The sequence below is a fragment of the Panthera uncia genome (genome assembly GCF_023721935.1).
Source record: "Panthera uncia isolate 11264 chromosome A1 unlocalized genomic scaffold, Puncia_PCG_1.0 HiC_scaffold_16, whole genome shotgun sequence".
NCBI classification, from domain to species: domain Eukaryota; kingdom Metazoa; phylum Chordata; class Mammalia; order Carnivora; family Felidae; genus Panthera; species Panthera uncia.
In genome coordinates, this window is record NW_026057576.1 from 45,887,515 (window position 1) to 45,901,052 (window position 13,538).

Genomic DNA, 13,538 nt, shown 5'->3' on the forward strand with positions numbered 1-13,538 from the left:
TCAGAAACGTTTTTCCCATGGTCAAGTTGGGTTTCAAAGATTGCATTTATCAAGTCTTGGAAATTGACAAGCCTTTTGGGTGGGGGATATGTGTTACTGTCTGTGCCCTTGACTCGGCCCTTGGGTGTGGTGTCTTCATTTGGACACATGGGTCAGATTGAATTGTACCAGCACAAATGTCTACTGAGCTTGTTTTTAAACTATGGATCTAATCTTAAGGAAGGTAAGTTTTCTAATTATTTTTAATGTTTATTTATTTTTGAGAGAGAGAGAGATAGAGTGCGAGTGGGGGAAGGGCAGAGAGAAAGACAGACACAGAATCCAAAGCAGGCCTCAGGCTCTGAGCTGTCAGCACAGAACAAACTCAGAAGCTGTGAGATTGTGACCTGAGCTGAAGTCTGATGCTTAACCAACTGAGCCACCCAGATGCTCCTAAGTTTTCTAATTTTTGAATGGGTATGTTGGTTAGAGCAGGAGGACAGGAATACTACAAAATTATTTCTTAAAAATTAAGTAACAAAGACAATCTTTGAATATTTAACCAAATCCTTCCATATTTAGGACTCATTTATCTAGTAAGTATAAAAAGAGAATCTACAAGTTTATTACCTCAAATTGTGAACAAAGTATTTGCTAGGACTGTTAAACACATATGAGTTTAATTGTGGCATTAATGTACAACTTTGTGAGTGTAAAGGATTTTTCTTGCAAGAAATTTAATACACTTCATGCCTTAGGTGATCACCCTTAACCCTTTACTAACTCATTTATTCTACCTTGCTTAAAACTCAGCTATACTTTACTTCTTGTCATATGAATCCATTTGAATAATCTCACTCGATAGTTTTTAAAATTCTCCAAAGAGATTAATTTTAACTAATTCATCTCACTCGATAGTTTTTAAAATTCTCCAAAGAGATTAATTTTAACTAATTCATCATTTTTGTTTTACAGAGCCATTACTGGGCTCAGATTACCTCTCAAAGCAGAAAGTAATCAAACTGTATCTATCAGTATGTTAAGGAAGATATTTCTACATTGGGAAAGCTGTTGGACTAGACCTCCAAGACCCTTCAGACTCTAAGATACTAGGCCTGGATACTATTTAGGGTTAAAGTAACCAACCAGGGCTCTTGCCTGAGTATCTTCCAGGCATTTCACTTCTTTTATCTCTAATCCTCAAAACAATGTGGTAGGGTTGGTCTTCTTTTCCCTGTGCTACAAATGAGGTCATGGACACTCAGAGAGGTGCATTTAACTGGTGAGTTGTTTATCTGAAATGCAGAACTAGGTCAGTCTGATTCCGGAGTTTATATTCTTTTCATTGAACTTGCACTGGGTGCCGGGAGGATTCTGGGAAAGCACAGTGGTGTGGAAGGACATATATTTCCATTATTTTGTTATTCTCTTTAATGACATAGTTTGTCACATGGGGAAAATAAAAAGCAAGACCAGCCTGTGTCTGAGGACTTTCTCTCTTCTCACCCAGAGGCTGCTCCCCTGTGTCCTCTCACGGCCTATGATGTAATGAGGCTACCCTATGTTACGATGGGCATATCTTAGTTTCTAGTGTCATTGGCTTTCTGAGCAGCAGCAAGAGGCAGGACATAGCCAAAGCAGAATGAAATGTCTGCCTGTAAGTGGGTTCCTGAGGAGTACAAAGGGACCATGTGCCTTCAGAGAGGAATCGAGGCAACACCATCCTGCACCTTCTCTAATGGGCTCAACCCATGCATGCCCTCTTTGTCAATATATGTCCAAACATATATTGGGCCTCCTGAGCCTTGCATGTGTATTAGTTGGGATTGCTCTGTTTTCTGTCTCTGGGAGTGATTCCGCCTCAATAGATAACTGATTATCATAACCTACCTTAAAAAAAAAAAAGTTTATTTCTTTTGAGAGAGAGAGGATCCCAAGCAGGCTCCGCACTCTCAGCGCAGAGCCCACTGCGGGGCTTGGTCTTATGACCCGAGCTGAAAATCAAGAGTCGGAAGCTGACTGAGTCACCCAGACACCCCATATGACAACCTAACTTTCAGCTGGAAATGATACTCAGCTTGAGGGTGCCACAGTTCCATGGCTCTGATTCTCTCTCCTTTGTGTTGGCAAACAGATAATGCAGAATGCAAGCAAATAAACCCAAACAATCAACAAACAAGCACACAAACAAAAGAACTCATGGGCCATGGAAACAACCTCCGATTATCTTCACCAAAAAAAAAAAAAAAAAAAAAAAGTATTCATTTTTGAACCATATGCAAAGAATACACAGACTTTTGAGTCAGGTCAGTCTATATTTGAATCCATCTTTTCCATTTATTGTTCTATAATTTTGGGCAAGTCATTTAACCTCTTTGAATCTTTGTGCTTTATCCTGTTAAGTGGGGATAATAATTTTGACCTTATAAGGTTGCTGTGAGGAAAAACGAAATCCGTGCATAAAGCCCCTGACACAAGTGATGGCAGTGCATCCTGGGTATACATGCTGGCTTCTCTTTCTCTCCCTCCCTCCTGAGTCTACTGGCTTCTCTAAGAGAAGGTTGCTTTAGAAGGTGAAAGGACCCTTTCTTCCCATTCATTTAGAGGCATCAAATAAGCTTTGTCTTTTAAGAATCTTGAACTGTTTATTTTGTATGAGTTTTTACAAATAGCTTAGTTAGCAATTCAGGAAACACAATTACAAAAGGATAATCTAGACTCAACAATGACTGTAGTGGAAAAAAGAATGAAATGAAAAACAAAAGAGAAAGAAACAAGGAGAATGCTGTGTACATTATTTACAAACAGGAACACTTTCTACGCACAAACTCCAGGCACCTCATTACTTTGTAAACTATATATTCTTCTCAAGTATGGGGCACTTTAAGTTAATGATGTGATCCATTCATCCTGCCATCTTTTATTTATGTTTTCTTCAACAGTGAAATGAATAGTCAGAAACAATGCCCTGCTTATTCTGTGAACAAGAAGAGGAAAAGGAAGTGTAAGTGTGTGTGTGTGTGTGTGTGTGTGTGTGTGCGCATGCGTGCGTGCATGCTTTTCCCTATGATTTAGGACTCAGGATGATTTTAACCAATACTCGCACAGGTTTATTTTTCAAACCTCTTAATAATGTTTAGAAACAGAGCCTAATACTAAGGACAAAATACTAAGGCAAAAACTCTGTGGACCTCTCTGTTGAAGACCAACCCTGTTCCTCTCCTGCTTCAGTCTGATTACCTCTGGGGAATGTGCTGTTCCTTGGAACGAATCAGCCTGTACAAAATAAGAGAGGTTGAAAAGTTTAGGACGTGGAAAATATGTGGAATTTGCTCTTGAATAATGATTTGTAGTTTTCTTTTGCAATAAATATGACCAATGACCCAGATAGGAGGATGGCAATTACTTAATGAATCAAGCTTCAGAAATGTAAAAACACTTCATAATAAAAATGAAAGCAATAATAGTAGGAAGCCAAGTTAAGTAAACAAGTATAATGCTCCTTGTATCTGTAGATGTACATTTACAAATTCCAAAGCTATGACTGTGGAAGGGATTATTCTAATGATACCAGCAGTGTCCATTTCCAATGCGAGTTGAATTGGTTCTTTTGAATTTGTGGACGGATAATGTTCCATGCTGAATTTCCACACATATCTGGGAGTGAGTTAGCTGGGACGATGTGTCACTCACGTAGGACTGTGATGTAGCAGCCCCACGGCTCTGACAATCATTTACTGGTGTGCAAGTCGCAAAACCCTAACAGGTTCAGGTCTTTCAAAGTAAATCATTTCCAAGTCTGTTACAGCCTGTGTAGAAACTGCTTTTTCGCTCTGTGGTATATTTAAAATCTGCTGTCCGTGTGAAGCTGTCCTTGACTACTGACCATTCCCTTAATTTGTGAAGTGGGATATGTTTCCAAACTTTAGAGGAGAGGAAACTGCCATTATAAAAAGGTGGGGGAGGGAGAGGAGGCAAAGCTGTGAATGAGCAACTTCTGACCAGTGTAGAGCTGTATCTACATGGAGCCATTTTTGCCTTTTAAAAGAAAAGTCGGCAGCTATTTACCTTAAGGTATATGGTACAACTAGGTTGGTGACTTTGGGGAAATCCCAGTCTTTCTTATAAAACAAAGGATTGAATTAGCTGATATTTAAGAGCATTTCCAGCCCCAAGACCCTGGGAGAGCAAAATAACATTTTCAAGGTCAAGAAAATCTTTTAGCAAAATGCAGAAAGCTATTTGGACATTAAACAAACAAACAAACCACACTGTAGCAGCATTACCTTCCTCCCTGTTCTCCGAGTGAATTGTAGTAGGTAGAGTAATCCGAGTTATTTGATGCTGTGTCTCCAGTTGTTGATTTCTCCGTGCCAACGTTTCTCAAGTATTAGCATGTATAAGGATCACCTGAGAAGCTGTTGAAAAGAGATTAGTTCAGTAGCTTGAGGGAGGAGTCCAGGAATCTGCATTTTATTTTATTTTTTAAATTTTTAATGTTTATTTTTGAGGGAGAGAGAGAGAGAACGCAAGTGGGAGAGGGGCAGAGAGAGAGGGAGGAAGAGAATCCCAAGCAGGCTCCGTGCTGTCAGCACAGAGCCTGACGTGGGGCTTGATTTCACGAACCGTGGGATCATGACCTGAGCCAAAATCAAGAGTCGGATGCTTAACAGACTGAGCCACCCAGGTGCCCCAGGAATCTGCATTTTAAGGACATTCCAAGAAATTCTACTGCAGGAATCACTAAAAGTTACAGTATTCTCAAGGGAGAGGGCAAGTTTTCCTGGGAGTTCCTGGGAGTTATCCAGCTAGTGGGAGCAAGGGGAGTACTTCAGGAGGCTACCTCTGCTTAAAGAAACTCAGGTTCCGATGTTGGAGGTAGGGAAGTGTGCAGTGTTCATTATGAGGCTGAATCACTGCCAGAAGCTACTGGTCCCATTCAACCAAAAGCAACAAATAACACACCTACTGAAAAAATACTGTTTGAGAAGAAAACAGTTCTAGTATGCAAGCAATTAGTAGAAAGTAAGGGAATTAATTGAAGAAGCATGAAGATAGGAGAGAATTCTTATCAAATTTCTAAAACATGCCAGGTACTCTCTTTTAATCCCTGCCACAATTTATGAGCCAAGAATTAGTCCTGTTTTGCAAATAAAGAACCCCAGACTGAGAGACCCAGTAACTCTCAATGTGACTGCACATTAGAATCACCTGGGGGGAGAGGGGGAACTTTGAAAAATTATCCATGCCTGGCCCATGCCCCCAAAGATTCCGATATCATTGCCCAGACATCGATATCTTTATAGCCCTGAAAATGTTGATACGCAACTGGGGGTCAGCACCACTGACGTTAGCCTATGTTAATAGGATGAACATGATTCCCAAATGAGCACTCGCAATGGACCTCCTTTGACCTATTCTGGGAACAATTCTTCACTGGAGCCCCAACCCCCAAGGTAAGGAAGGTTGTTGAGTAAAAATCACATTTTATACAAAATGGGAAATTTTGAATAATGTAACTTATGTTATCCGGTTATTACTGTGATCCTGAAAGGTCGATATTATTGTTATGATCCTCCTTATAGGTGAGGAAACTGGGGTCTGTGTTGTTTTTAATTCTCTTACCTGCTCAGGATAAAAAATTGGAATTAAACTCAGGATATTAAATTCTTTGGAGTATACCACTCTTCTTACCTCAGAAGTTATCTTGTCTAGTCGTCATTTTCTAAATAACTAAAGTTTTACTATCCCAGGTAGTTGGGAATTATATTTTAAAAGACTTCTGAAAACAGTGAAATCTTCAATGTATTTATCAAGCCTATCGCGAGGTCATTTAACCTCCTGGAGGTGTTAGCTTTCATGATTGTTAAATAAAAGCAATGACATTAAACATATTTAGAGATGCCATGGTAATAAATAAATATATTGTAAATGCTTTTGGGAAAAAGATTTTATTTTACAAAATGAGGAAAAACAAGTTTTTCCCTCCGTATAGAACACTAATAATATGATAGTAATTCCTTAATATTAATGTTAAAAGAAGTAACAACTTATGGATTTTTCAATAGTTTAAAATTAGGACTATGAAATAACATCAGCACTCATTTAGTAGCATTATACTTTTTTTTCCGTGATTTTCTAGTGTCTTCTTAATGCGTGTAATGCTATTGTAATCGCATCGATTTAAGGAAAGGGTGAGTAAAGTTTTCAGGATGGGGACTAGTGAGATGAGGGCATTCTTTTTTTTTTTTTTTTTAATTTTTAATTTTAGAGAGAGACAGAGAGACAGAGAGAGAGAGACTGATCTGGGGACAGGGGCCGAGGGAGAGAGAGAGGATCTTAAGCAGGTTCCATGCTCAGCGTAGAGCCTGACATAGGGCTCAATCCCATGACCCTCGGATCAAGAGCTGAGGTGAAATCAAGAGTCAGAGGCTCAACTGACTGAGCTGTGGTGGGTGCCCGAGGGCATTCCAAATGGAGGGGCCGATATATGCAAGGAATGGAACAAGTACAGTGTGACTCAGAGATAGGACAAGAAACTAGAAAGGTCAAGAAACTAGAAAGGTAAGCGGGGGAGGATCATAAAGTGCACATATGCCAAAGAAACAATTTTGAACTTTTTCTTCTAAATCTGCACTGTCCCATATGGTATCACCAGTGGCCACATGTGGCTACTGAGCATTGGAAATGCGGTTAGTCCAAATCAAAATAGGCTCTAAGCATAAAATACACTTTCATTTTCAAAGACTTAGTCTGAAAAAAAAAGTAAAATACCCAATGAATAAGTTTTATATTGATTATATATTGAAAATCTTATTGTTGCTATTTTGGATTAAAACATCATTCAAATTAATTACACTTGTTCCTTTTATTCTTTTATTATTATTTTAAATGTTTATTTATTTTTGAGAGAGAGAGGGAGAAAGAGCAAAAGTGGAAGGGCAGAGAGAGAAGGAGACACAGAATCCAAAGCGGGCTCTGGGCTCAGGGCTCCAGGCTCAAGAACCACGAGATCATGACCTGAGCCAAAGCTGGACGCTCAACCGACTGAGCCACCCAGGCACCCCACCCTTGTTCCTTTTAAATGTGGCTACTTGAAAATTTAAAGTTACTTAAGTGGCTTGCATTGTATTTCTACCGGCCAGGACTGCTGTAGATCAGCCTTAGCAAACTATGACCTGTAGGCCAGTGCCCAGTTTTGTAGGGCCGATGAACTAAGAAATTTAAAAGAAATTGCTTTGGAGGCGCCTGGGTGGCTCAGTTGATTAAGCACCCAACTGCGGCTCACATTTGGTGGGGTTCGAGCCCCGCGTAAAGTTGTGTGCTGACAGCTCAGAGCCTGGAGCTGGCTTCACAGTCCCTGTCTCCCTCTCTCTCTGCCCCTCCTCCGCTTGCTCTCTCTCTCTCTCTTTCAAAAATAAATAAACGTTAAAAAGGTTTTTTTAACGTTTATTTATTTCTGAGGAAATGAAAAAAAGTTTTTTCAAGAAATTCCTTTAGAAGAAGGAAGAGGAAAAGGAGGAAGAGAGACAAAAACTGCATGTGGCTTAAAAGCCTCAAATATGTGCTGCTTGGCTCTCTACAAAAAAGGTTTTGCTGGCCTCTGCTCTAGATTCTTACCACTCTGCGTCCTGTGGAACAGGAGCACTGACATCGCCCAGGAGCCTGTCAGAAATGCGGAACCTCAAGCTCTAACCTGGACTTACTGAGTCAGAATCTCCGTGTCAACAAGACCTGCAGGTGATTCATGTGCTTGTTAAAGTGTAAGAGGTACAAGGGTAGATGATAGTCATTGGAGGATATTTAAAAAAGAGAGTGGCGGGTTTATTTTCCCACATAAAACCCCCTTCTTTTACACCTAGAATAAGTCAGTTTGTCCAAGTACTTTGTAATATTTCTGTGGAGAGTATGGATAAACATTTCATTTTCCTGAACTGACATTGTGTCTGAGATGAATTCAACTCTATATTAAAGAAATCAAGGTCATGGGGTTTGGTCTGATTCAATGACTTCCAAAAATTTCTTTGACTATGAATGACAAGGAAAATATTTTTTATTGGGGCACCTGCGTGGCTCAGTCGGGCAAGTGTCTGACTTCAGCTCAGGTCAGGATCTCACAGTTGGTGAGTTCAAGCCCCACGTCGGGCTCTGTGCTGACAGTTCGAAGCCTGGAACCTGCTTCGGATTCTGTGTCTCCCTCTCCCTCTGCCCTCCCCTGCTCATGCTCTGTCTCTCTCAAAAATAAATAAACATGTAAAAAAAAAAACCTTAAAAAATATTTTTTATTTTTACTGGATGTCAAAGTATATATATCTATAAATATATAGAGAGATATATAAACATAGATATATTTAACTGAAATCAAAGTTACACAAAATAGTATTTGCTTTTACTGGAGACACGCTGCCGTATTTTCTATTGTATTCTATTCTTTTCATTCCAATCCATTCCATTCTATAATATTCCATTCCATTCCATTCAAACCAGTGTATTTTTAGTCATGACAGAGTACCTGGCACTGAACTAGCCTTCCCATTAGAAACAACTGTGAAATTGGGTGAAACATATCCAATGCCTGATTTGAGTCAGTCAACTGTTAGGGAAGAAAACTTAAGAGGTATAGCTCGTAATCACCCATTCTGTTAGGGATAATTTCCTTATTGTGTTGCAGAGAGTTGGGGTCTGAGCTGAGCATGGTCATTCCATTGAGTTTTGGAGGAGACAGAGATCAGAGTTTCAAAAAGCTGACACGGCTGGAATCCATGAGTCAGGGCAACAGAAATGAGAGAGCAAAGGGATCCCAGGAGTCCTTCCCGGGGTCACCCAGGAGTCCATGGCTGAGGGCTGAGCTGTTCCTCTTGTGCAGAGAGCAGCTGAGAGCAGGTGCTGTAGAATTGGGAGCAGAATGGGCTAGGATGAAGCAGGCTGGGGGAAGGGTGTGCAGAAAGAGCTTGGAGTTCCGGCCCTGCCAGAAAGGGGAGATCACAGCACCACCCCTGGAGCCCAAAAAAGACAGCACCCAGAGGAAGACCAACTCTGACCTGCCCTAACAAAACCAATAGCCCCAAAGCTCCAGAGGAGACAAATTTTGTAGGGCCAGGTCTAGTTAGCTTTGGCCACACATTGCAGCCCAGTCCCGTCTGGTCAATCTGACGAGCACGCCCTTGGTGGAAGAGTACAGTTGGAACTGACCAAATCAGCTGTTATACCTGAGGTGGAAAGAGAACATCAGAGTGTATATTCTACTGCTACTGTATGTAGCATTTTCATAAATGAAGCCTGTTATTTTAGTTGCCCCCCCAAATATTCATTCATTCATTTATTACTTTGTTATTAAATAATTTCTGAAGAGCGATTATGTGTCTGAGATGCAGCTGGCAGTAGGGATACAGAGATGTAAAAAGACAATTCCAGCTCTCATGATGCACACAGTTAGATAATGTGTGAAAGATAGTGTGAATCTCTATGGAGCTATTCCAGTTGAGAAGTGCAGTGGTGTCCCTTTATATGTGGGGATGTGTTCCAATACCCCTGCAGAACGATGTCTGAAGTTGTGGATGGTACCAACCCCTCTATATATATTTTCCTGTGTGTACATATCTATGATACAGTGCAATTTATAAATTAGGCACAGTAAGAGGTTAGCAATAATAACTAATTGTAAAATAAACAATTGTGACAATACAGTGTAATAAAGTTATGTGGTCTCTTCCTCAAAATATCTTATACTGTATTCATCCTTATGACGATGGTAATGTGAGATAATAAAATGCCTACGTGATGAGATGAAGTGAGGTAAATCACGTAGGCATGTGACGTAGCATTGCAGCTGCTATGGACCTTTTGACTGTATGTCAGAAGAAGGATCATGTGCTTCCAGACTGCAGTTGATCACAGGTAACTGAAAGCATGGATAAGGAGACTACTGTACTTTGACATTTTGTAATTTCCTTGTATTTGCAATTTTTTTTGTGTGTGGTCAACTGATTTTTTTTTTTAATTTTTTTTTTAACGTTTTATTTATTTTTGAGACAGGGAGAGACAGAGCATGAACAGGGGAGGGTCAGAGAGAGGGAGACGCAGAATCTGAAACATGCTCCGGGCTCTGAGCTGTCAGCACAGAGCCCGACGCGGGGCTCGAACTCACGGACTGTGAGATCATGACCTGAGCCGAAGTCAGCCACCCAACCAACTGAGCCACCCAGGCGCCCCTGTATTTGCAATTTTTTAATGTTTATTTATTATTTTGAGAGAGAGAGAGAGAGAGAGAGAGAGAGCAAGTTGGGGAGGGGCAGAGAGAGAGGGAGACAGAATCCGAAGCAGGCTCCAGGCCCTGAGCTGTCAGCACAGAGCCTCATGCGGGTCTCAAACTCACAAGCAGTGAGGTCCTAATCTCAGCTGAAGTCTGACGCTTACCTGACTGAGGCACCCAGGCACCCCAGACCTTATTCTTTTTCTTTTTTCTTTTTTTAAATGTTTATTTAGTTTTGAGAGAGAGGCAGAACATGAGTGGGGGAGAGACAGAGACAGAGGGAGACACAGAATCCAAAGCAGTCTCCAGACTCCGAGCTGTTCAGCACAGAGCTCAACCCAGGGCTTGAACTCAGGAACCATGAGGTCATGACCTAAACTGAAGTCAGATGCTCAACCGATTGAGCCACCCAGATGCCCCTGTAATTTCCTTATATTTCTAAAAAAATTTTCCAGAGTCATATTCTTTTCCTGGTGTTAGAGTAATGTTATTCTCCCATCCCCCCCCATAATTTTAGCAGTTTTACTGAATCAATAATTTATGAAATATCTGTTCCGCTGCTCAAACATTTATTGCTTTATTATTTTGGTAATATCTGAGATAATTATGCAAGTTAGCTTCCAAAATATCCTTGTTAAATGTTTAATCCTTCATTACTATATATTAATTTAGAGAGTTTAGGTTCAACTGGAGTGTAATTCTAATATTTCATTAGAACACAAAAGTTAAGGCAGTTTATGTTATTGTTGTTTTTGATATTGGAGATTTTTTATCAAGGTTTGTTTGTTTTTCTTTTAATCGTGATTCAGTTAAGAAGGATTCATCTTGAAAGTAACTCAAAATAAGGGAGCCTTATTGATGTGGTGGTGATTCTGTGACATATGCCTGCAGACTGCATGGTGGGAAAGCCTGAGTTGATTGTTAATTGTTAAGGCTTCACTGTACACAGAGTGTATTGGGAGTTGTGGTCCACGTAAAAATAACAGGCACAAGCTCGACTCTCTCTGATCTCTTGTTATAAGGTGTATACAAAATAGATAAACATTTATGCTGTAAGAAGTATTGGGAAAGAACTCTTTGGCAATAGTATCACTTATGCATGGTAAATCTTTCAGACAGACTCAGTTTAATCTTAACAATAATTTGTCTTAATGTGCCTGAACTGTGTGAACATCTGCAAGTCAATTCTTGTAAAGAGGCCACATACAAAACTAAAAAAAAAAAAAAAAAAAAAAAAATCTTGCTGAAAAATAATCTCAAATGAAGGCCTCTTCTGTGGCCTCTTTGAATTCTTTCACATTATTAATTTTTTTTTCCTCTCCCCCACGTTCTTATTTTGGCTGGAAGGATAACTTCGAATAAAATGCTGAGAAGGAAGATGGTCACAATTTTAAAAATTCACTGGGGTCGGTTTTTGCCTACTCCTGCCTCAGTATAGAGTGGGATTGTTTGCCACACACAGTCATGGTTATAGAAATAACATGGTGTCCTCAGGTCCTACCACTGTCGGGTGAAAATCTCAAAGGGAATATAAATCACCTAAATGAGGAATCCTAATCCTTTTCACAGCTTTCATACTTATGAAAAGGCGGTCGATTTGTAGCATGTAAGAGAGAAGATGATTTTACTTTGTTGGAATAATTCAAACATCTGCTCCTTACTTTGAATAGATTCTGATTTATGTGCCTGTACAAACTTGATATCTATAAAACCGACTCGCAATGTAATATTTTGAAATTTTATTCTCTCTTTGCTTTAGGGAGCTCCAGAACCTAGGAAGTGACTAATGATATTGCATGAGATAGATTAACTTAATTCTTTCATCATCAATTTTTGTTTGTGACTACATGGTAACAACCATAAAAATAGAGACTAAACGTTCATTGCTTGGAGCGTTCTACTTTCCTGTTGTGCAGCAGGACGATGCAGCTATGTTCCATAATTTAAAGAATGCCTATATACTCCATGAGCATCATGATGATTCAGCAATTCAACTTTATGCAACGAAAGCAAAAAGAAGAAAAGTAGAATATTCAGATTCTGACTTAGTATGGTGCAGCCCAACACTCCCCAACCAAACACACTCAAGCTTTCAACTCAATAGAGCACCTTATAAGGAACTACATAATATTGGAAGTATGTGTTTCAGCACAATCAGGTACTGTGTTATCTCGACAGTTTAAGACTTAAAAGAGAAACTCTTTCTTCTTTCTTCTTGCCTGATTTCCCTTAAACTCTTTCCCCTAGGAAAAGGATATTGTTTATCTTCCCCCATGTTGATGACTCCAATAACCTGTGTTGAAAGTTTGCAGAATTGCATTGCCACTGTAGATCTATTTCTCACGTTACTCTTCAAATCGAGTGTTCTGTAATATCTAAGAGAAACAGTGTTTCCAAGTCGTTGTGGTTGTCGTTAAAAACAAAAAAAAAATGTTTTTAAAAAAAAGTTTTTTAAAAAAACTTTTAATCACTTTAATCACTTTGATCACTTTAATCAAAGTGTTCACTGTTTCTTCCATTCTTTCTCCCATTTATCACTACTTCCTCGTCCTTTGCTTTCTCATTCCAAGGAGCTTTTTATGAATTGTCTTCAGTTAGGGTATAATTTAAGTCTGATTTCATAAGCCGATTACTGTGGAACCAGATGACAGAAGAACCTCCCAGAAGAGCACACTTAATACAGGAAGTGAGGTTAATGATTCAGTGGGTGAAACTCTTATTTCTGACTCATCATGCCACCTAATAAAATGCTATATTCACAAAGGAGATTCAGTAAACGTTTGTTGACTGATTACTACACCGCTGCTAAATCCTGACTATAAGAAAAATGCCATGTAGAAATCATCAATTTCAGTTCTGAAGATTAGGAAACAGAAGCACGGACAAATCAACTGACATGTCTGGTAGAATACGTGGAGGAGTTTGTCTAGAAACATTTCTATTATTGGCTCCGTTTTAGGTCCCTGTATGGTTTCCCTTTGCTCTCTTTCTCATCTCTTGAACAGGTACATTATATCACTATACATACTTACCTTCGAAGGCCTTTGTAGATATTTTTTGGAACAAGGCAGTAAAAAAGCATCACGTCCTAAACAGGTGCCAAGACATTAGATTCAGAAATGGACCTTTGCCATCTGACCAAATTGAGTGTGACACAAATTGGTGTCCAAGTTTCACGTAGTTGATCAGAAACTATGTGGTAATCTGTGACAACCGGTTCAGTCTGTCAAAGATGCAGAATTGAGTCTGCGATTGGGCAGTAGTTTCCAATTACCCTGGCAGCCTTGGAGAAGTAGTCCACTCTTGA

At 39.6% G+C, this 13,538-nt stretch overlaps 1 long non-coding RNA gene across 1 annotated transcript; it reads left to right on the plus strand.

Moving 5' to 3' along the window:
• The first annotated feature begins 5,375 nt into the window (after positions 1-5,375).
• LOC125934145 (uncharacterized) lies at positions 5,376-12,556 on the plus strand. Its single transcript, XR_007461243.1, has 3 exons — positions 5,376-5,435; positions 7,592-7,719; positions 11,991-12,556. It is a non-coding gene; the product is annotated as an uncharacterized LOC125934145 (long non-coding RNA).
• Positions 12,557-13,538: the final 982 nt, after the last annotated feature.